General features: G+C 47.5%; 1 protein-coding gene across 4 annotated transcripts in view; it reads left to right on the top strand.

Annotated features, from left to right (window-relative positions):
* ERGIC1 (endoplasmic reticulum-golgi intermediate compartment 1) overlaps window positions 1–24220 on the top strand; it is a 105435-nt gene that overhangs the window by 19885 nt on the left and 61330 nt on the right. The window lies entirely within an intron of this gene.

Below are 24220 nucleotides of genomic sequence, written 5' to 3'. Positions count from 1 at the left end.
GTGCTGTCATGGAGCTTCTATTCTAACAGGGAAGATGGACAATTAAATGAGCAAGAGTTTTTTGAGTAAGAACATCCAGGGAACTCTGGGGATTCTGATCAAACTTTTCACAGGGCTGGAGGAGGGCCTCCCCACCGTGTCACCCTCGAGAGCTTAGTGATGAGCAGAGCTGGGTGGATCCCAGGTCAAGGGGGCCAGTCCTGCCCAGAGGCAGGGGCAGGAGTGATGTGTCAGCACACAGTGAACTGGAGAATGCATCTGGGGCATGATGAGAGCATGCCCTTGACCCCTCAGCACGGCAAGGATGGGTTTGAGGTGAGGAGCCAAGTTCGATTTGTGGTGTGGCTGCCTGCAAGGCTGGGCTGTAGAGGTGGGCCAGGGTGCAGCCCGGCAGGGGGCAGGCGAGCAGCTGCTGGCTCTTGTGTTTAGTCTCTCTGCCAAGAGGCTTCTTTGATTCATATTTTCCACTCGGACTTGGTGTTTGGAAAATGTTGACCTTCAGCTAATCAAATGTCACTTTTTAAATTGTAAGTCACATCCTATTCAATTAAGAAGGGGACAATGGATCCGTGACTTAGTTCGTGGCCTGTTGGCAGGAGGCAACTTGATGGCACTTGAGACCAGAGAAAAGACAGGTGCCTTATCATGTCCCTGGGGGTGAGCAGTGAGCCGTTTCTATGAAAGGGTGGCCAGACTGACAGTGAGGCTGGGTTAGCAGCCAGGCTAGAGAAGCTCAGACAAGACTGGAGTGCCAGCCCAGGCGGGTGGAATTGAGCCCTGCTCACAAGAAGCAGAGTCTTGTTGGGAAGGTGGGATCTGTTCACACAGGTGGGAGAGGAGTGGAGGCCACGTTGGTGATACTGCTTGATCAGAGAGGAAGGAGATGGTCACACATGCACAAGTGGGGAGTGAATTAGGGGACTTTCTGGAGGAGGGACACTTACTTGGGAGATGAGCCAGGGTTGATCAGTGGAGGGGAAGAGATGGCATTGTAGCTGAGGGGCTCTGCAGCCTGATGACAGATTGGGAGGCAGGGATAGTGGTGTCAGTAAAGAGGGTGGGTAATAACAGCAGGCAAGTGAGGTGGGCCGAGTTTGTGAGCCTGGCTTGGAGTCTGCACATTTTTATGTCATGTCAGGCAGTGGGGAGTCATAGCAGGTTCTTGAGCAAAGTCAGTGCTTAGGAAAAAGAAAGGGATCAAGTGAATATAAAAACTCTCTAGGGCATGGATAAAGGGGAACTGAAAGCCTGTTGGCCTGGGTTAATATGTTTCCCCGGGACGTCGAGTGAGTGTTCTCCCTGATGGGATAACTGCTTGTTATTCACACCTCTCATAGAGGCCAACCTGGGACTGAATTCACGCATATGAAACGCCTACAAGCCCACTGCAGACATTTGGGCAGCATTGGAATTGTGGCCAAGGATTGGAACCCTTGAAAACCCCACCACAGGAAATTCACAGTTGGGGAACTGAAAAGCATTTTGGAAAATAGTATTGGGACCCCAAAGCCACTAGTAGATTAGGAACATGTTGATGTATTTGAGATTCATTAACACAATACAGGAAAGAGAATACTCTTAGGCATTTTAAACTAGGAGTAACAGGAACTTCTTTCACCCTCATCTGCAAAATGGGCCCAATGATAGTGCCAGCTTCATGGGGCCATTCTGAGGATCACATGAGCTGATGCAGGTGAGATGCTTGGCATTGGACTTGGCTAGAGTAGGTTTTCCGTTGATATGCCTGGAACAATGCAATTCATTCTTACTTACCATGCTGACTTGCTACATTGTAAGCATTTCTGTTCCAGAAGTTTCAGGGAGATGCTAATAAATTTGTTTGACTTTGTTGCAGGGATGCCCTGCCTAAGAGACTTCCCCCTTAACTCTCTTCCCCCTTAACAAGAACTCGTGGCCTTGTGTGAACAGTCACTTCCCTGACCCTACCCCCACACAGCTGTGGGAGCTTCAGGCAGGTCCTTCATCCTCCCAGGACTCAGTTTCCTCATCTGTAATAATGGGCTAACAATAGTGCCTCAGGCCAGCATTGTGTGAGACAGAACGAGATCATGTACATGAATTGTCAGCAAATGTTCCTCCATGGTCACGGGTCACTGACCCCCTCCTGGGGTCCTGTGTACTCCCAGAACCCAAGGCAACCCAGCTCTCTTATATATGACTCAGCTTCCTCTCCATGTTCTTGTCTCCCACCTTCCATTAGAATTCCGGGAGTAGAAATAATCAAATCTAGGTGTTCCCATCTGTTTCCAGCTTTACTTCCCTATTCAGTTTTCATCCCCCAAGGCTGTTTGTTTGACCATTCATTTATTCACTCATTCACTCATTTATTTGCAAATGTTCATGCTGGTCATTGCATGAGGCCCTAGGGGTCCAGTGGTGAACAAGAGGGATATAGCCCCTGCCACCATGGAGTTTTTGGTTTCAACAATTAAACACCCAATTAAATTTGTAGTTCTCAGTTGATAGGAGTGATGCATAGGGAAACACAGAGGGCTCTAGGACCCTAGTCTTCTGGGGATCAAGGAAACCTCACTGCAGGGGCTGAGTGGTTGGTTCTCTGAAAGGTGCTTAGGGTTGGATGGATGGGAGGCCCAGGTGAAGGGAACAGCATGGACACAGGCTGTGGGTGGGGAGGACACTGCGGCAGATGGAAGTAGCTGTAGAACAGTAGGGCAGAGGAGTGCTGGGCTCCAGGTGTCCCCTGAGCCAGGCCATGCAGGCCTCATAGGACATGTTTAGGAATGTGTCCTTTATCCTAAGAAGCCTCCAGCCTGTGAAGGATCGTAAGATCTTGCAAAAAGCTCACCCTGGACCAAAGGGGAGGAGCAGAACAGTTAAGGTCCTTCTGCAAGGTTCAGGTGAGAGTGGTGGTGGTGTGTACTGTCACACACCCCAGGTCTTTCTTATATCACACACTAGAGGAGCAACTCAGCTGGTGGCCTCAAGGCCAGAATCCTTGTGTTGATACACAGGAAAGTCACAGACACTAGGGTTGTGTGTTCCAGAAGCCTGGGGTAGGATGGAGGAGCCTTTTTTTTTTTTTTTTTAAAGATTTTATTTATTTATTTATGATCGTCACAGAGAGAGAGAGGCAGAGACACAGGCAGAGGGAGAAGCAGGCTCCATGCACCAGGAGCCCGACGTGGGATTCGATCCCGGGTCTCCAGGATCGCGTCCTGAGCCAAAGGCAGGCGCCAAACCGCTGCGCCACCCAGGGATCCCCTGGAGGAGCCTTTGATAAATCGGCTGGCTACCACATGTCCATGAGGATCGTAACATAGGCCGCTCCCAATGAGCCCAGGAAAAGGCTATTTATTTAGAGCCTACTGGGTGGTCAGCAGATCCAAGTTCATAATCTCAACTCACCTTCATAGCACATGGATGGGGATGGGAGCGCCCTGTTGTCCAAAGAAAGAAAACAGGATTAGGCAACTGTGAGGGACTTGCCCCACATCCTGAGGCTCCTACCTGCCAGGTGTTTTGAGCCAAAGTCCAAGCTCCCCTGCCCTGGAGGTAACAGCAGGGAGAGCACGCCTGTGATCCTGAAACACTTTGGATGGGTGACGCCCAGTAGGAAGTTCTGAGGGCATGACTTCTGAGGTTCCTGTTGCCTTCATACACCACCTGGTCCAGCCTTACCTTCAGATTACCAGGATTCCCCCAGGCCTGGGTGCACAGTGGGTAGCCTTCCTCGGGGAGGGCTCTACTCTGCTGCATGTCCCCTGTGTCCCCTCCCCCAGTCCATCCTTTCAGACCTTGGGTGGAGGAGGCAAGGCCGTTCCCTGTAAATACCAGTCCCCTTACATGTGCATTTTTCCTCTATGATTTTTCCTGTTTTGATGAAACACTGCTCTTGGCTGTTCAGGTTCCCAAGAGGGGACCAAGGCCCCTGCCCGGCCAGCCGGTCATTCAGGAACTTTGCTCCCAGGCCCAGCCCCACACCCAGGCCGCATTCCGCAGGGGCCATGGCCCAGTGCTCTGTGTGAATGGGGCCTGTTCGTCCCCCACCCCCCAATTCCCATGGTTCCCACGGCCACCTCCTTATCACTTTTTCCAGCTGACTGCAAAAGGCTGCCTTCTGGCCCCAAATTACCACCCCCACCCCATGCCCTTTCTGTTTACTGTTTTCTCCTAGACCGAAGGGTGTGAGAGTTTACTACAGTTCACAGTCCCGCCTGCCTCCGAGCCCACTGTGTGGGGACCTGACTTACAGGCTGCCGTCGGGGAAGGCCATGGGTGGTGCCTGTTAACGCTGGTAGCTCATTAATTCATGCCACAGATACACTGAGCGCCTACTGTGTGTTACAGGCATTGCTGTAAGCACTGAGCATGAAAGGGGTGGAAGTTACCAAGTATCATTGAGGTAGTAGCACCACCCCCTCACCAGGTGAGAGAGGTGTCACTGCTGTCATTCACTCCACTTTGCAGGCTAGAATTAAGCCTCAGAGAGCTGACACAGGTGGCTCAGAGCTACGGCCCACCTCTGTGGGAATTCCTCAGAGAACTTCCCTTCGGGTGCCTGGGTGACTCAGTCAAGTGTCTGCCTTCAGCTCAGGTCATGCATGATCCCAGGGTCCTGGGATCGAGTCCTGCATCAGGCTCCCTGCTCAGCAGGGAGTCTGCTTCTCCCTCTACCCCTCTCCTCGTGCTGTCTCTCTCAAATAAATAAAATCTTTAAAAACAAAACTCCCTTTTTGGGGGGTTCCTGGAGCCTTATGCAGTGCCCACACCTCCCTCAGCTGAACTAGTGGGTCCTAGTTTCCACTCTTGCTGTCTGCCCTGGTCAGGTGACCCTGTGCAGGGAACAGCCTGCCCATCTGTACATGGTGCCCTTGCCAAGGCCACAGCACAGCCAGTAGGTGGTAACTCCAGGATTTGGAAGCCAGGTTTCTCTACCACCAGATTCCAAAGTCTGTTCTTTGGGGTTCTTGATTTTATGTTGGCTGGTTTATCTCCCCCTGTGCTTTTTTTTCCTCCTGTGCCTTCAGGGCTTGCCTTAATCACACAACTCTACCAGAGGCACTTTTGTTAAGAATATTTGGCCTGAGTAATTATGAGTTTTTAATTTTACCTTTGACATATACTTACCCATCCCATACTCATACATGTTTGTTCATTATTTATTCATTCTTTCATCAAACAGCATTTATTCAGTGCCAGGCCCCATGCCAGGGAGAGGAGGGACAGATGAGCCTGTGAGCTCACAGGTATATAAAGCTCCTCCCATGGGGGGAGCAGAGGAGGGCGGGATTTGATGGGGGAGCTTGATAATGGTAATAGGTAACATTGAAGTAGCATTCGCAGGGCACCACATCACTCTGTCTTCTCATACCTATGAACTCATTTCATCTCCACGACCACCCTTGTGAGGTTATCAGGAGCTAACTTGCCCAGGGTCACCTGGCTAGTGGCAGAGCCAGGATTGGAACCCAGGCACCTGGGCTCCCAAGTCTGTGCCCTTAACCAGGGCACCATACCTTGTGAATGTGAGCTTGCTAGATAAATGGAAACAGTGCCTGCAGATCTCAGTACCGTGAAGGATTGCTATGAGGTGTGTGTGTCGCAGAATCGAGGCCGTGGGCACCACAGTGGGAGCAGGCCTTGGGCTGGTGCCAAGCATGGGTCCTAGGCTCGGGTCTTTCTGGAGCAGGAGATGCAGAGTGATCTCGTGTAAGGAAGAAGTCCAGAGCATTAGCCACACCCGTGTTTCTTTGTGAGCATGAAAACATGTTCCAAAGCCAGACCCTGAGTTCCACGGTGTTTGGAGCTGTGCCCAAGGGCCTGGGCCAGGGCTGTGTGGAGGAGGAAGGGCCTGGCTGGCGCAGATGTAGACTGGGCCAGCCTTGGCTGGAGCCTGGCTCTGTTGTTGACCACTGGGGTCACTCTGGGTGAAACCTCATCCGCCTTCTTGGGCACTCAGTACTGTGCTTCAGATCCACCGTGGATAACAGTCCAGAGTCCTTTCCCCAGGCTGCAGGGCCCTGTGTGATCCATTCTCCCCCCTCCTCACTGACCTCACCCTAGGCCACCTTACCCTCCCTGTGCTTTTAGCCCTGGTGGCCATGGTAGCCCCTTAACCAGGTTGACTTCACCTTCCACCTCAGAGCCTTTGCTTGGAATGCCCTTCGCAGGCTGTCAGCATGGCCTCTCCTTCCTTCCCCTTCAGGTCTCTGCTCAGAGGGGCCTGCCCTAAACACCCAGCTGAAAGTGTTCCCTGTCACCTTCTGTTGGATCATTGCGTGTACTTCTTCATTGTTCTTGGCATGCTTCAGGAAAATCACATCTCCTTTTTGCTGATCAAAACATTTATCTGTCCCTTCCATGAGAATGGGAGTTCCTTAATTCACAGGTCTTGCCTATCTCGTTTACCCACCCCTCATTTCCCCAACACCAGTAGTAGTGGCTGGCACTGCAAACACTAAATATCTGTAGGCTAAATGAAGTAGCCTCAGCCTACTGATCTGTTAAATGGGAAGCATCTTGCTGACATACTAAAGTTAGTGTAAAGATGAGAAAGTATTTAGGTTACAGTGCCACATAGTACTTTCTTAGGGCTGGTAAACAGAGCATGTGTGAGCCCCAGATATGAATTACCAGCCTTGTTTGAACTCAGTGTACACTGCAGAGCTCTGTGGGCACTGCTGGGCTAGCCTGGTGCTCACCAACTCTTAAAACCAAGATGATGGGTAAGGCAGGAGGAGGCACGGAAGAAAGAAGAAAAGAGAAAGAAACAGGAAAGGTCTTAGGGTGCAGTGGACTGTTTATCCATAGAAATGTAGGAAGAGGGGATGCCTGGGTGGCTCAGCAGTTGAGCGTCTGCCTTCAGCTCAGGGCGTGATCCCAGAGTGCCGAGATTGAGTCCCACATCGGGCTCCCTGCATGGAGCCTACTTCTCCCTCAGTCTATGTCTGTGCCTCTCTTTGTGTGTGTGTTGTGTGAATAAATAAATAAAATCTTTTTTTTTTTTTTAAAGGAAATGTAGGAAGAGATTGTTTATCTCAATGCCAGCTTGGCCACTAGCAAGTTTGTAAATTTCTACTGAGGACTTTTATTTTTAAAACCAAAAAAGGCCTGCCCAGGTGGCTCAGTGATTGGGTGCCTGCCTTTGACCCAAGGGCGTGATCCTGGAGTCCTGGGATCAAGTCCCACATTGGGCTTCCTGCATGGAGCCTGCTTCTCCCTCTGCCTGTGTCTCTGCTTCCCTTTCTCCCTCTCTCTCTCTCTCTCTCTCTGTATGTGTGTGTCTCTCTCATGAATAAATAAATAAAAATCTTAAAAAAAAAACAACAACAACAAAAAAAAAATAAAAGGACACCTGGGTGGCTCAGTGGTTGAGCATCTGCCTTCCGCTCAGGTCATGATCCCAGGGTCCTGGGATCGAGTCCTGCATTGGGTTCCCCATAGGGAACCTGTGTCTCCCTCTGCCTGTGTCTCTGCTTCTCTCTCTATGTCTCTCATGAATAAATAAAATCTTAAAAAAAAAGGCATAGGTATTAATGAATTAGTGAATGCAGAAAGAATGACAGAATTTGAAAATCATCATTAGAACACCATGGTGATATGGGGTGCCTGGGTGGCTCAGTTGGTTACGACCCTTGATTTCACCTCAGGTCATAATCTCACAGTTGTGGGATCGAGTTCTACATCCGGCTCCATATTCAGTGTAGAGTCTGCTTGAGATTCTCTTTTTCCCTCTCCCCCTCCTTCTGCTCATACTTTTTCTCTCTCAAAATAAAATCTTAAAAAAAAAAAAAGAACAACATGGTAATAATTGGTACAGTTAAAATCTGAGTGCTAATATTAGTGGGTAAAAGTTTAAGCAGAAACAAGATATTTGGATAGGCTCAGAGTATCTCCCCCAATTATTTAGTAATCACAAAGGGGAACGTAATTACTTACAGCAGCAAAGCCTAGCAGATCCAGCTTAGCCAAGTGCTCAAGACTGACATCGCTGGTAGTGAGACATTGGACATCACGTGACCCCATGTCCACTGACAAGGGCACATCCCGATAGGAGTCTTCCCAGAGATGCACTGTCTGGCTAAGAGGCACCAGAAAATATCAGACAGACCTAGTTTGAGAGACGTTCTACAAAATAACTGACAAACACTCTTCAGAAGTGTCCCAAGTCGTGGCAGATGAGGGAGGACTTGCACTTGTCACAGATTGTAGGAGGCAAGAGAGGACCCAGCAGCTAAATGCAGCATGGGGCCCCTGGATTGGATCCAAGACCAGAAAAATGGATGAAATCCTAATTGTTTGTGATCTACTTGATAGTATTGTTCCAAAGTTCATTTCCTCTTCTGAGAATTCTTCTGCGGTTTTCTAGGGTTCCGTGAGGTGTTACCATTGGGGGAAGCTGGGTGAAGGGTGGAGGCAGGCACTTCCTGTACTCTGTACTCCTGCAGGATGGCATGAGCTGAAGGTAGAGAAAAAGGTAGAGCTGTGGTAGAAAACTATGGTAGAGAAAAATGTAAGCAGAAGCTTCACTGTGACATCCAGACCACGCAGGGGAGTATGTATCTGGAGAAAGGTTCGTCGATGGTGACGGGAGTTCGAAAGCATCAAGATAGTAGACACCCTGCAATTGTAAAATCCTGTTTCCATGAAGAATTCTCCACAGCTGCTTGGCTGGTGGCCTTGACTCTGCCCTTCCTAAAATGGGTCTATTTCTCCCCTCCTGAGTGCTGTCCCCTCTTAGCAGGGAGCATGTCCTTTTATGACACTCATTGATGTCAGGCTGTGCAGAGCTGAGGTAAGGACTCCCTGGCCTCAGATTCGGGGAGTCGTTAGCAGTGTTTGCCAAATTTCAGCCACCCCTGGGCCACTTTTACGCTTCTTGCCTTATCTACCTTTGCCTTTACTATTATAAACTTTATATTATATTTAAATGGACCCACTGTAAAAAAAAAAAAAAAAAAAAACTCGAATAGAGAGTTTTTTTAAAAAAAAAAAACGTGTTACCTCATCCCTGTGAAATGGAAAACCAGTGTCACCCACCATGCATCCAAGGTATCCATAAAATTCAAAGCAGTGTCAAGAAAGTTTCTGCATTAGGGCTATTGCTGGTAGAAGGTTCCAAGGCCTGCTCTTTTCCTTATTAAAGAGTGAGATTATTAGGTGTTAAAAGACCTAGCTAAATGAGACTTCTAAACTCATCTGAGAGTCTTGAAAGAGAAGTGGAACAGGAGGAAGAACCCTGTTGCCAGGGGGTTCGTGCTGTTTGCTGCCCAGTCTGGATTCCCCCTAGAACTGTCTGATTCAAGACCACCGTGAAGCTGCCCTAGAGCTGCTTCCTCTGGGCAGCTCTCCATGATCTCTCAACTTCCGGGCATTTGGAGCCTTAAAAAAAGAAGTGTGACTTCCTGGAGGCATTGGAGTTATTCTCATCATGCACTATTGTTCCTGCACAATCCTAAGAACTGGGCTTTGCCACATTGAGCTGGTACCTGCTATGTCACAGGGCTGCGTAGGGTTCAGTGGGAGTTTAAAAGCTTTTGATGTTTACCCTCTGTAAGAAATACATTTTGTATTGCAACCCAACGTATAATGTGTAAAAACTCCATAGAACAATGCTTCCTTTTATTATAGGCAGTGCAAACAGGTATTTTCTGTTCTGTTGTAATCTAATTTTTTTAATGTTGGCTACAATCCACTAAATTGATTTTTCAACCCACTAATCAGTCATAACATAACAGTTGGTAAAACATTGCTCTAGAGGATTAAAGCGTGAACCATTCTAACATCCCATTTTTGATGGGTCACCTGATATGTGCCAGTGGTGAACACTTTTGTCTTTAATCTTGACCACATTTTATATATCAGGTCCCCAGATCTCAGAGAGGGCATCACCTAGCCTGGGTCACACGGCAAGTAAGGGCAGAACCAGGATTCCTTGGTCAGCCTGACATACGTGTACGTCCTGAGGACCATGGAACACTTCCTATGTATCTGCCCTTATGCCTAGCTCAAGATTGTTCCCAGAGGGGATGTCAATAGATATACGATTGAGGGAATCACATGTCAAGTTGGTAGGGAAAGACATTCAAAAACAGTCTCTTTACTAGTATCCTGAGCCAGTGCAAAGGGTGTCCAAACCTGGCCAATGATTAGAGGTTTTTTTTTCTTTTTAAAATTTTAATTAATTTTTAAGTTGAGGTATTAGCATAGCTCACTGTAAAATGCTCTTATCTTAAGCATACAGCTTGATGGCTCTCTGCATACATACACCCACAGGGCCAGGCCTAGATCAGGACACCGAGTCTTCCCAGTACCTCAGAAGGCTGCCTGGTGCCCCTTCCCAGCCTGTACCCCCACCGAGAGGGAGCCTGTCTCCTGACTTCCCTCATCACTGGTTAGTTTTGCCTCTCTGTCATGGCATGTAGATGGAATTACATGTGATGTGCGGGAATCTTCTTTCAGTGTGACATCTGTGGGACTTACCTGTGTTGCATGTGTCCACAATTCATTCTTTTGTTTTGTAGTATCTGATACTTTTTGGTACTTTTGTTAAAATTTTTCCGTAGAATACTTTAGACAAATAGCATAGAGATTAATCCACTGCTTCACCCACTCTAAGAAACTAACTTAGGCCCCATATTCCTTTTCTCCTGCTTTCACATTTCCATCTTTGATGCATCCCCAATATAAATGCTCTCCTGAGTGTGCTATTGATCCTTCCCGAGTATGTCAGGAGATATTTATGGCCTGTGTGATAAATTCTTAATGGATCCCTCATTTGTGTGTATGTGTGTTTGTGTGTGTGTGCTTTTTTTTTACATATACTGATCCCAAACTAAATTTTTTTTAACATTCCTAGTCTTTTTGGAACTGAAAATCTCAGCTCTGTGCTACTGAGGTGCAGAAAGTTGGAGCAGAGTCCAGAAGGGAAGGCCAGCTGGGGAGAAGCAGGAAGAAAGCAGAGGCGTGAGAGGTCTGGGGAGTGGGAGGTGGATGTGCAGGGAAGACACTCCCACCTGTATGAAGCAGCTGTCACCCGGAGGTCCCTGAGGCACCCATGTCTGTCTCATCTTGGACCTATGAGAGGTTCGCGTGCCCCTGTTTCTGACCTGGTTTTCTGGGCCTACTGGTGCCACCCCTGCCAAGGCAGTTTCAGAGGGACTTGTTTTCTTGATTTTTAGGTCCAGGCAGGCAGGGACTGCCTTTGTTTAGGTCACTTTGTATCGTAGGGACCTAGCCTAGCATCTAGAACAGAATTGATGTTAGTGACACCGGTGGAATAGATGCTGAATGAATGAGTGGGCAACAAGGCATATGCAGAGTGATGGAAAACCATCTATAGGGAGGCCTTTGAGTGGAGTCTCTGTCAACTCCAGGCTTAGCGCCCAGCCTTGGAAAGTCAGAGGTTTGAGTCCCAGCTCCCAGGTTCCCTAGAAGTGCCACCTTAGGCGGCCTTAACCTTCCCCATCTGAAAGTGGGGATCCTGACCGTCCTTCCCTCCTGGGGTCACTGGCACCGCATGGCAGATTGTGACACATCACCATGCATTCTGGGTACAAGTGGGGCAGGGGGGCCCCCAGGTGGGCAGGTCCTGTTTGGGCGAAAGGCCCAGATGGTTTCGTGGGAGAATGCCAGAGTTCTTGTTTAGGTCCAGCCATTCTGTGGAACTTGCTGGTGGGCACATTTGAGCTGTTTGCTTGGTGCTGTCCCATCACTTTTCTCTGTGTCCCTGGTTCCACCCCTTAGAGGCCACAGGAACACTGCCAACTGACCTCAGCTTCTTCTCTGTGTTTCAGCCCTCTGCTGTCCTCTGACTCTCAGGACTGGCCAGCTGCAGAGGTGTTACTGCCCCGTTCCTGGCTGACATCCCCTGGGTTCTGGCGGGGCAAGATAGCGCTCATTTTTCCTCACACTCACTCTGCTTTTTTTTTTTTTTTTTAATGTATTTATTCATGAGATACACACACACACACACACACACACACACACACACACACACACCGGGGGGTGGGGGAGATTGGCAGACACACAGAGTCAGGCAGAGGGAGAAGCAAGCTCCATGTAAGGAGCCTGGTGTGGGACTTGATCCTGGATCCCGAGATCATGCCCTGAGCCGAAGGCAGACTCTCAAACACTGAGCCACCCAGGCGTCCCTCACTAGGCTTTGTAAACACCTTTTCTGGCCCTGCTACTAACCAGCAGGTCTTTATCCCCATCCTCAGATACACCCACTGTTTACCTTCCTTGCATTGTACACTCAGCTTGGCTGTTCGAAGGAAATGCTGAGAACCTCTCCATCACAGCTAGGAACTACCCTTTTGTGGGTGCCTCTGTGGTGCCAAAGGCTCTTTCTGCATTCCACTTATTGATCTCTTAGCATTGGGGGTGGGGTGGGGTGTAATCCCGACCCCACGCCCACTTTACAGATGAGTAAACTGAGGCTCAGAGAAGTCTAGCTAGTTGCCTAAGCACAGTTAGGATTTGAACCCCGACCTATGCGAGTCCAAAGCCTGGGTTGTGTCTACTTCCTTTCATGCTACTCTGCAGAGAAGGCAGGAGTAAGCCCATGAATGCTAGTGACAGCCATGGTGCCAGTGATGATGACAGTTGCAGCTAACATCTGTCACATGCTTTCTCTGTGCTGCGAACTGTAATCAATGGCCTGTATGTGCTTCCACATGCAATCCTCACTCTCATGAGGTAGTTAGTATTTTTAACCCCACTTAACAAATGACAAACACTGGAAGTTCAGAGAAGAGTTTGTCCAAAGGCATTCAGCTAATACATGAGACAGTAGTACGCCTGCCTCTGCTGATCCACACCTTGAGGATTGGAAAACTAGGGACACCGTGACATCCAGACACAGAGATTACTCAGTGCTGGAAAGAGATGAGCTACCAAACCATGAAAAGGTACAGAGGAACCTTAAATGCATATTATTAAGTGAAAGAAGCCAATCTGAAAAGGCTACATACTGTCTAATTCAAACTCTATAACATTCTGGAAAAGGTAAAAATATTCAGGAGAGAGTAAAAAGATCATTGTCAAGGAGAGGGGTAGAAAACAAGATTTTCAGGGCAGTGAAATCACTCTGTATGAAACTATAAAAATGTCATTATACATTTGACCAAATCCATGACATGAGCGACACCGGGAATGACTCCAGATGTAGACTGTGGACTCTGGACAGTAACGATGTGTCAGTGCAGGTTCATCCAGCGTAACAAATGTCCCGCTCTGGTGGGGGATGCAGGTAAAGGGGGAGCCTGCATGTGTGGGGAGCAGGGGTTGTATGGGAAATCTCTACCTTCTGCTCAGTTTTGCTGTGAAATCTAAAGCTGCTCTAAATAACAGTCTATTTTTAAAAAGCAGACAGATACACAAGGCACTCGTTACTGCTTGGGCTGCCACCAGCCTGTCTGCCCCTCTGACCTGTGTTCTTCCCACATCCCCCAGCAATGATATAAAGTGGGGAGGCGTATGGCTCTGCAGGATGTGGGGGCTTCCCTGGCTGGATTATCTGTGGGCTAGTCTTTTCCAGCTGTTCCTGCTGTCAGGCGCAGTTTGACATCTGATCCAGGAGAATGTGCTGCATGGGGAGCACTGTGTGGTTGGTGACCAGGGGAGGCCAGAGGGATGTCAGGCATGCCAGTGGTCTCTGCTAGTGGATGGACTGATGCTCCCATTTGGGGAGAAGGAAGGAGAAGGTAAGGGGAGGTGATAACCACATTCTTTGGTCCCGTTCCCTGGGACAGCATGTGCTCAGAGGAGGCTGGCCTGCTGCTGCCAGGGCATTGCAAAATTCAGGCTTCGTTGAATCAATGGCCTTTGGAAAAGTACATTTTGCTCAGGAGCCAAATAAAACTGAAGACTGTGCCGCCAGCACACTGAGGTCGAGAGCCCTGACTCACACCGAGTGGGAGGGAGGAGAGCTGAAGGCAGGCTGTAGCCCTCTAGTGGGTGCCAGGCCCCTCAGCCATCTCGAAGCCCTAGACCAGCACAGTGTGTGTGCCCTGGGCAGCATCTCCCCAAATGGCTTTGTCAGGGCTCAGACCCCCTTGGTAGTTTAGAAAAGGTTCTGGGGATCCCTGGGTGGCGCAGCGGTTTGGTGCCTGCCTTTGGCCCAGGGCACGATCCTGGAGACCCGGGATCGAATCCCACATCAGGCTCCCAGTGCATGGAGCCTGCTTCTCCCTCTGCCTATGTCTCTGCCTCTCTCTCTCTCTGTGTGTGACTATCATAAATGAATAAAAAAAAAAAAAAAAAAGAAAAGAAAAAAAAAAAGAAAAGGTTCTGTCCCTAAGAAACCATGGGTAAAATGAATCACTATGAAAATCTAATTTTCTGATTAACTTGCGTTGTCTGGTTAAAGATGATTTCTCTCTGTGATGAGTCTTTGGTAGGTAACAGTTCCAAAAGCCTAAAGATCTGGGGGCATCTGGGTGTTTTTTGAGAAAGATCTCTGCTGGGATTCATAGATGTTCCCACATGTGACATTAAGCAACTCATTGTAGCTTCCTGGACATCAGTTTTCCTGCCTTTAAAATGGATCTGGACTAATTTAGCCCTGCCAGATACCCAGGAAGCATGTCACTAGCGTCCCCATTGCCTGCAGACATTGCTAATCCATCCCTGCCTTCACAGCTGGGCAGCCTGGAATTGATCCCAGAGACAAAGCTTCTTGGCCACATGGCCACTCTATGATCTTAGAATTGCCTTCTAGCTCTAGAACGTTTAGATCTCTTTGCCCTCTCCTGTCTTTATAGTTGTACTGCCTCTTTTTATACAAAAACTCAAAATTTAAGGCCATGCTTACAAATTTGATAGTCCCCAGGCCAGATCTGAGCCACAGAAGTATTTCCTTTGATTTGCATATTGTTTTACTTTTTTTTTTTTTAAGATTTTAATTATTTATTCATGAGAGACACAGAGAGAGATAGAGAGGCAGAGACATAGGCAGAGAGAGAAGCAGGCTCCATGCAGGGAGCCTGATGTGGAACTCAATCCTGAGACTCCAGGACCACACCCGGGGCCGAAGGCAGGCACTAAACCACTGAGCCATCCAGGGATCCCGCATATTGTTTTACTTTAAAAAACAAAACAAACCAACCAGAAAGCTCGTTGCCATCATTTTTAAATTGATGATTTCACAAAGGACCCAAGATTTCTGTTTTTTTCCTGATTTTTGGCCACCCTAGGACTCCTTGTTCCAGCTAAGAGCCAAGTTGGGGGCTTTCTGCTGCATTTATTTATTTATTTATTTATTTATTTATTTATTTATTTACTTACTTACTTACTTACTTATTTTAGTTCCAAGTTTTTATTTAAGTTCCTTAACCTACAGTGTTTACTTAACCTACAGTGTAATATTAGTTTCAGGTGTCTGCTCCCTTTAGCGGGTCTGTGGACCCGTTGATGTGCCGCAGGCCCCAGCCAGCCCACTTGTCTCATTTTTAGTACCTACCTAGTCTGAGTGGGCATTTTTCTACTTGGGAGTGTACTTCCATCAGAGACGCATAATGTTGGTTGTCTCTCGTTTGGTGATGTGAGCTGTATGTAGGTGATCAGTGCCTGGGCCCACTAAGTCATTTGGGAAACCTGATGTTTCCTGGAATCTTTTTCATAGAGGGAAAAGTTATTTTCTATCTATGAATAGTCTCTCCCTACTGGTTTTATATTTTTATGTTCCCATGTGGGCTTTCCTTAAAGCAAAGGCTTACTAGATAAGCTGTGGACTGTTGAGGAAAGCAGGGGTGAGGCAGATGTTGACCACGTGGGGTGGGGAGAAGGTCTCCTTCCCTCGCTCCCTCTCTCACTCACTCCCTGCCTCCCATAGGCCTCCTCCATGAAGTGTCATTGCTGGCGGGTGGTTAGGAAGCCAATGACTTTCTAAGGGGACATCTCAGGTGAGCTCTTTGCCTGCAAAAGACCTAGTCTTCTGTGGCCCAGGAGATGGGCCTCTTATTACTTAAAGATGATGTATCCTCCCTACCTAACATTGCAGTTCTGGGGACTAGGGAGCCCAAGATGTGTAAGGCCAGTTCCTGCCCTGTGGGAGTTCACAATTTCTAGAGGAAAACACAAGTGGTATTAATGAGACAGAGTGAGTTGTGCTGTTCATTCACGATTATGGTCCACACATGTTTAGTAATAACATACCATGTGCCATATAATGACAGAGTGAATCTCAGGGGCTGTGGGCAACCCAGAAGGTGGTGCCTCAGCCAGCCTGGGGCTAATTAGAGATGGATTCTCAGCTCAGATGTGTAAGTAATTCAATTTTAAAGAATTACTGAGTCCTCTAACCTCTTCTTCCACTCCAACTGTATCAGCCGCCTTACTCTTGCAGAAATCTGCCAAATATGCTTCCTGCCTCAGGGCCTTTGCACTTGCTATTGTTTCTGCCTGGATTATTCTTCCCTGGATATCCATGTGGCTGCTATCTCACTTCATCCAAATCTCCATTTGCATGTCACCTTGTCAGATGGGGCTTCCCTAATAGCCACCCCCCATCTAAAATAGCACCTATATTATATTTTATCTCCTAGCTTGGTTTATTTTTCTTGATAATATTTATAGGCATTGCCATATTAGTTTTTTTTTATTGTTAGTCTCTCCTAGTAGGATATAAGCTAGGTAAGGGCTAGGTAAAGCCAGGGAGTTTTGGGTCTGACCACTGTTGCATTCCTAGCACCTAGAACAGTGTTTGGTACATAGTAGGTACTCAATCACGACAGAAAGAATGAACTGGTAGAGGAGGAGAGAGAAGGGGTGTTGCAAACAGAGGGCACAGTGCATGTACATGAATGGAACTGAGACAGAATGGGCCTTCCCGCAACGAAGAGTGCTGGTGGGGTCATGAGGTGGGTGGGAGGGAGGGAGGGCTGGTAAAACACAGACAGGGACTGGCCAGCTCAAGACAGCTCTCCTAAAGACCTCACCTGTCAATATTTTTTCATTTATAACCTGTTTAAATGGAACAGCTGAAGAGTACTGAGATGTGCCCAAATGACAATGATCACCAAGGAGCGCACTTTGATCCCTTTCCTTATGCATTTTTCCATGAGATAGTCTGAAAAATGTCACCTTTTAATTTGTGAGCCAGACCTCACTTTCTAAAGCACACCACTGCTCCCCAGCCTGACACAGTAATTTCGCCTTCAGACCCATGAGGGTGCAAGTCCCAGTCCTTGTCACATGCTAATTGAGTGATGTTGGGCTTCTTGAGCCATGAACCTCCACAGGACCTGTTGCTCTACCAGAAACACCCTTCTACCCTTCCTCTCAGCCTCCTTTCTGCTTGTCTTTCTGGGCAGGGGGTCTCTCAGCCGGAGCTTCACTCACTACACAATCTTTTCTGAGCTTTAGTTTCTTTTTCTGTAAAAAAAAAAAAAAAAAAAGGCTGAATCTTGTTTTTGTATCTTGGGTGGTTTGGGGGATTCAGGGAGCTGTCATGAGTGAAGAGGCTGGCTTAATAAATACTCTTTCCCCTTCCCATGACATCAGATCCGCCTCCAGGTTTTTCTTTATTATACTTTTTTGACCTGAAAACCTCTTAAAATCTTGATCCCATCTAAGGGCTTTTATCCCCAGACCTCTCCAGAACTCAGCCCTCACTTCTTAAGGTAGCTGAGAATGTTGTCCAAAAGGTGGTCTCATAGCACAGAGTAAAATTGAATCAAACGGGCAGGTGCAGATGGAGGTCAGGTGACATTTAGGCTCTCCCCAAAGGGGGCACCTTCCACAAATCTCTTTCTCCCAAATACTCTGCCCCAAAACTTAAAAACACTGGCCCCAGTGGATTCTTCCTTTTAAATCTCTGTTGAGGGCCGTACCCTGGCTGGGAGCTGCAGGGATGAGAACCCAGTCCCCGGAATAGCTCCTGCCGCTCAGCATTTAAATGCCATCTGTATTTTTATCCGATGATGGGTCATTTCTGAAAAACCCCCACTCATGTTCTGCCCCTCTAAGAATACATTTCCATTTATAGCTTCCACGCTTGGGATGATGTTGTGTCCTGGTGTGGGGCTGGCAGCTTCATCCTGTTTCCAGTGATTTGGAAACACTTCGAGGAGCCCTTGTCCCCTGGCCTACGCTCCCTGTGGCCTTGACAGTGGGAAGCCTGACTCCTGGCCAAGCCCTGGCTGCCTGACGTCCTGAGGCTCGGACACCAGGCCTTTCCTCTTTCTGTGAGAGCATGAGCTCATCGGTTGCAGTGTCGGGAGGCAGATGGGGGAGATGGGACCCCTGTCCGGCTTGTGCTCTGCCCGGGTCCTCAGGGTGGCACCACAGTGCAGTTCCAAAGCTCCGAGGGACCCTTCCTCCTTTACTCGCTCACCAGGAGCCCACAGGCTGCAGTGAGCACCAGGCTCCACATAGGCACCGGATGGCAGGGCTGAGTGTGGACAGCCAAGGTCCCCAGGGCCTAGTGCAGGGCTTCAGGGAGGCCAGGGAGAGTCAGGGTAAGGGTCAGCGTGTGAGTGAGGCTGACCAGGGTTCTAGCCTAACTGCCTCTCACTGGTTGTGTGAACTGTGGCAAGTAGCTCAGCCTCTCTGGGCTTCGGTTTACACATTTGTCAATGGCATCTCATGGGTGGTAGGGAGGATTCAATGGGATAGAATAGGTCAAGTGTTTTAAATGGCGCTCAGCCCATAGGGTCTAGGAAATGCCAGTCCCTTTCCTATCCCTCTGTTGAGCCCCTGGTAACTCAGGTGGGTACATGCTGAAAGTCTTAGGAAATAAATTTGAGGTTAGAAATAAACACACACTGATACCTTAGCAATTGTAGCATGCGCAAGCATCTCCTGCAGTGCACTTTTTCCCACAATGTTGCCCCCCATCCCGCCCCTATCCTGGTTTCGCCCACTCCACAGTGGGGCCCTGGAATCTGCAAATTTAATCAGCTGCCTGGCAGATTCTGAGGCAGTGGTGCAAGGACCACACTCAGAGAAAAGCTGCCTCCTTCATCTATTCCAAAAGCATTTCTATGGACCTACTGTGTGGCAGTTTTCTAGACTCTAGGAATATAGTGGGACTCAAAGGCAGACATGGTTCCTGCTCTCCTGTAACTTCTATTCTAATGGCAGAATTGGGCAATGAACAAAGGCAGATAACACACCATAAAATCAGGCAATGATCTTAAGAGCTATGAAGGAAAAGACAGTGGAGCAAGAAGATGGAGAGAGGTATTCTAGTTGGTGGCCAGGACAGGCCTCTCTAAGGAGGTGACATTTGAATATAGACATAAATGAGATTAGGCATCAAGCATGCAGATACCCGAGGGAAGAACATTCCAGATTCAGAGAATGGCAAGGGCAAAGGGCCTGAGGTGGGAGCAAGCTTGCTTCACTTTTCAAAGGACAGATTGCATTAGGATCTAGACCTATTAGACTGATTCCCCCTCCCTGCCGGGTGTGAGCTTTGTTCTCCAACTAGACCAGATCCAGGCAATAGGCAAAGGGCATTGTCCAGCCCAGTGATACCTCTCCCTTTTTTCCTGATAGACCATCTAAAACATTCTTTAAGAATATCTTGGTCATCTTACTGATTAGCCAGTTTTACTATGCTGTTCATCAGTGTGGCCCCTGCAGCCAGCACGGCACAGCACACCTCACCACTTCTCAGACATTTAAAAACCCCAAGAGAACACAGACAGTGACTTGAAAAGAGTCGGGGGCCTTACCTCTTAACACAAATCCTGCAGTCCTTTCTGTTTCACTGTAACTATCTGAAGCTGCACAAGTTTGGATTCCACAATCCCCCAGGTTTCTTCTGGGACCTTAAGAACAGGTTTTGTGTGAGAAGCTGTTGAATTTTGTTCTGGACATATCAAGTGTGTGGGGCAAGCAGGATGCCCCTGGAAATGAGGAAGCTCTTTGGGCATTACCATGTGAGCTCTGTGAGGACAGGAGCCACATCTATCTTGTTGACTTTCTCCTGTCTCTCTGGAACTTGGCACAGTAAATTAAGGCATTGATGAGTTGGCTGTGGGAGCTAGAAGAGAAGAGGCCTGAACACAGACCCCTGAGGGCTCTCCCAGATGTCAGGGATAGTGGAAGGAAAAGGTGCAGATGGAGAGGATGCCAGAGAGTGGGAATGCCATGGAACTTTAGGCAGCCAAGACAGATCCAGGAAGGAAGGGACAGTTATCAGGTTCAGTGCAGAGGCCTGCTGAGGAGAGCCAATGGCATCTGGCCCTTAGTGACTCTCAAATGATCTTAGCTAGAGCAGGAAGAGAGACTGGAGGGGAGGCTGATATCAGAGGCCAGACTGCTGTGGGATGACGATTAAATGGAAGGTGAAATGTGAGGTTGATCTAGGCCAGTTATTAAGGAGTATGCTGTGTACTTCCAATTGCATTGCATTAAAAGGTACCAAATAACTGGTTGTCTTCTCTTTACGATACTAAGGTTGATCATTGGGTTCAGGTGACTGTAGCTAGGTCCATTTATTAAGTTTCTGATCATTGCTAAATTCTAATGTTTTATCAAAAGATACACCATGATGTGTATTAGATGATTTTTCTAATTCTATTAGCCTTTCTACATTATTGTTTGAAATATTCTATAAAATAGAACATTGCCTTCATCAACTACTTGGTTACCTATAAATGCATTTGTACACAAAAAAGTGAGAGTAAGTGCTTTCCCTTTATTTGCTAGTTTTCAGAATAATAAATTGGTGGCCTAGTATATCCAAAGGTGTCCAAAGAGGCTGTTTTTGTTTGCTGAAATGTCATTATGAACTTACAGATTGCTTTATGTGTTTGATGTGTTTTAGCCATGGCCCTCATTAAATTTTTTTTAACAGTTTTACTTAGGTATTAATTGACATACACTAAACTTCGCGTAGCTAAAGCGTAGAGTTTGAGGAATTTAACATGTATACACCCATGAAACCATCATCACTATCAATAGAGTGAATGTCTCCATCAACCCTTAAGGCTTCCATGCATTCCTCTCTTCCTTTCTCCCCAGGCAGCTGACAATCTGCTATCACCCTAGACTAGTTTATACTTGTCTAAAGTTTTCTGTCTTCAAAAAGAAGCAATAGAAGGTATAACCAAAAGCTAGGGCAGCCCCGGTGGCACAGCGGTTTAGCGCCGCCTGCAGCCCGAGGCGTGGTCCTGGAGACCCGGGATCGAGTCCCACGTCGGGCTCCCTGCATGGAGCCTGCTTCTCCCTCTGCCTGTGTCTCTGCCTCTCTCTCTAGCTGTATCTCTATGAATAAATAAATAAAATCTTAAAAATAAATAAAATAAACCTTTAAAAAAAAGCTAACGCAAATGGTTACTTTTATTTTTAGGAGATGCATAAAAAATTTAAATATTTAGGGATAAATTTGACAAAAGAAGTTCAAGACCAATATATTGAAAATCATAAAGCACTGCTGAGAATTTTATATAGATGGACTCATACCATATGCACCCTAGTTTGTCTTTCATTCAGCATAATTATTTTGAGAATCATCCAGGTTGTTACTCATGTCAATACTTTGTTGCTTTTTATTGCTGAGTGATTGTATGGTTATGCTGTAATTTGTCTATCTGTGTGCCCATTGATGGGTGACTGTGGCTGTTACAAAATCTTTGGCTATTACCTCACAGATTTGAAGATGTAAGCAAGGGTGTAAATTTGTTTTTAACACTACCCTCTCCACAAACATATTAATAAATTTAATAGAAGCCAGTGTCCTGCAGTTTGCTTTTTTCTGTTACTGTATAGAGACCTTCCTCATTCCCCTTTATAGCTATATCATCCTCTACTTCATGGATGGTCTGTAGTTTATTAACTGGTCCCCTTGGATGGACATTTAGATGGCACCCAGTTGTTTGCTATTATAGCCGGTGCTGTGACGAATAGCCCGCACATACGTCATTTTGTATTTTCATCTGGAATTTGCCAAATGCCATTAATGGGCCAAACCCTGCATGATCCACAGGAGGTTGAAGAACAGATCTGACTCATCTCAGTCTAGTAGGGATGGAGGACCCTGCAATCATCTTGGGGTGCTGGGCCAGGAGTGTATATGCCCACATTGCCTGGGGAGGTCGGGGAGGCTGCTTCAGGAGGGGCTTTCTGGAAGCTCTTCTTCTTCTTTGGCCAGACTTGGCTTCTGTGGGAAGGAGGAGAGGGGTAAAGACCAGGACTCTGTGGTCAGAAAAGGCATTCTGGGATGGGGAAGGTCACTGTGGAGGCAACTGAAGCTGAGAGAACACCCTATAGATAGAGATTTAGGGAGCGAGCCACAGGGATGGGATAGAGAGGGAAAATCATGCATGTGGTAGTGCTGCGTGCACGGAGAGTCATCACCCAGACCTCCACTCCTCCAGCTCCCCGTCTGTCTCCCTGTTTCAGGTAGGTATGTGGCACACTGGTTAGAACATATGTCCTGAAGCTAGACTGCAGGTGTTTGAGTCCTGGTCCTGCATCTTGGGGCAAGTGAAATAGGAGGAAGGTTGGGATCTACTGCACAGGTTGTAAACAAGATGTGCGCTATGTTCTGAGTGTATGGCTGGGTGCACAGGGGTCCCTCACAATGGGGACACCTGCAGTGTAGCTGTGCTGGTCATTATTCACCCTCTAAGCTCCTCTGTCTGGGCTGGAGAGGGAGACAGACTTTTTTTCCTTTCTTTTGGCAGAGGGAGGATTGGTGTTGGCTCATATTAGTGGTTCGAACATCAAGGACAGGATTCGGGGAGCTGTGAAAGTGATTCCAGGGCTCCATAGAACCGGTGCTTGTAGGATTCTCGCTCTGCCCATGCTTGGCTCTGATGTGTTCTGATTTACCTCTGTGTGCCCTCTGGCATCCATGCACACGTGCGCACGTGCACACACACACGCCCAAATAGTTTTCAGTAAGGTGGAAGAAATGAGTAGGTGAACAAGCACACTTTTCACCTAACTCCCTGGTACTTGGCACTGAAGGATCTGACAGGCTGGTGGGCAGGGGTGCACAGGCCAAAGCACCAACTAAAAGCCTCACTGGCTATTTTTGGGACGAATGACCCACCACTTCCAATGACTTGTTCCTAAATGGCGTCTAATTTCATTAAGCCTTGGAAACAGTGACATCACAAGCGCCTGCCTGGTAGCCGCCCACATATGGCGAACCACAGAGTGATCTGAGATTCATCTGCAAGAGCAGGGGAGAAGTGAGGTCCCGAGCAGCAAAAGTTAAAATAGCAAAGCTGAGGCATTCTGCTATGAAAAGAAATTACAGAAGAAATCCATTAGTCAGAGATTTCCAGAGGCAATTTCCTTGCTTGGGAGCAGGAGAAGACTTATGCATGTTTATTTTGGGTGAGGTTATGCAGCCATTTCTCACTCAGTAGGCTGGATGTGGCATGAAAAATGAATTTCTGTTAAGGAAATCCTGTATTCTCATCGACTTCTAGTACTAACGTCGATGTATGTTTTATCTTAAGGTAAAGTGAGCTAGGGGCATAGATTCAGCACATTTGATTAAAATAGTGATACTTGTACTTACCTGACCATCACAGTAAGCCACAAGTCCAAGTAGACTTCTCTTCTCTGTGGATCCCTTTGTCCAGATCTCTCCAAGTGAGCTCTTCCTTCTCAGGCATAGAGCAGAAGAGAGAGGGAAAGACTGCTTAATCCAGATTCCTGGTCTCTGTGGGAGCAATTGAGGCCATGACCATGACTTCACCCAGCAGGAGCAGAAGCAACTGGCCACCTTTCAGACAGAACACGGACTCAGTGGGAAAATGAGCTTCCCACATGTGAAGTTTTGCTCTGCATACAACACAGTTTCTCAACTTAAGTTCTCTGAACATTTGGGGCCAGTAATCCTTTGTTGTGGGGGACTGTCCCATGCATTGTAGGATTGTCAGACGCATTAGCTTCGCTGGCCTTAACCTGCTAGATACCAGTAACATCCTCACTCCCCCGGGTGACAACCAAATGTCTCTGGGGGAAGGGGGCAGGGGTGCAAAATTGCCCCTGGTTGAGAACCACTAGCATATGACTTTTCAAGAGCATGAGAAATAACAAGGATTTCATAAGTTTTTTATTGGCTTGTTTTTGTTTTAACTATTCTGAGTTTAATTATACCTTGAACCGGACAAGTCACTCTTCTTCTTGAGGCTTTGATTTTCCCATCCATAAAATGAATGGGTTGGATATAGTGATCTCAGAGTTTCTTCTAGACCTGACAGTGGACAGTGTTGAAGGCAAGGCCTGTGCGGTCTCTGTGTATGCATCCTGTCCTAGCAGGTAA

This window comes from Canis lupus, chromosome 4 (assembly GCF_011100685.1).
Source record: "Canis lupus familiaris isolate Mischka breed German Shepherd chromosome 4, alternate assembly UU_Cfam_GSD_1.0, whole genome shotgun sequence".
Lineage (NCBI taxonomy): Eukaryota > Metazoa > Chordata > Mammalia > Carnivora > Canidae > Canis > Canis lupus.
The sequence above is the reverse complement of the archived record's forward strand: the minus strand, read 5'-3'. Positions and strand labels throughout refer to the sequence as shown.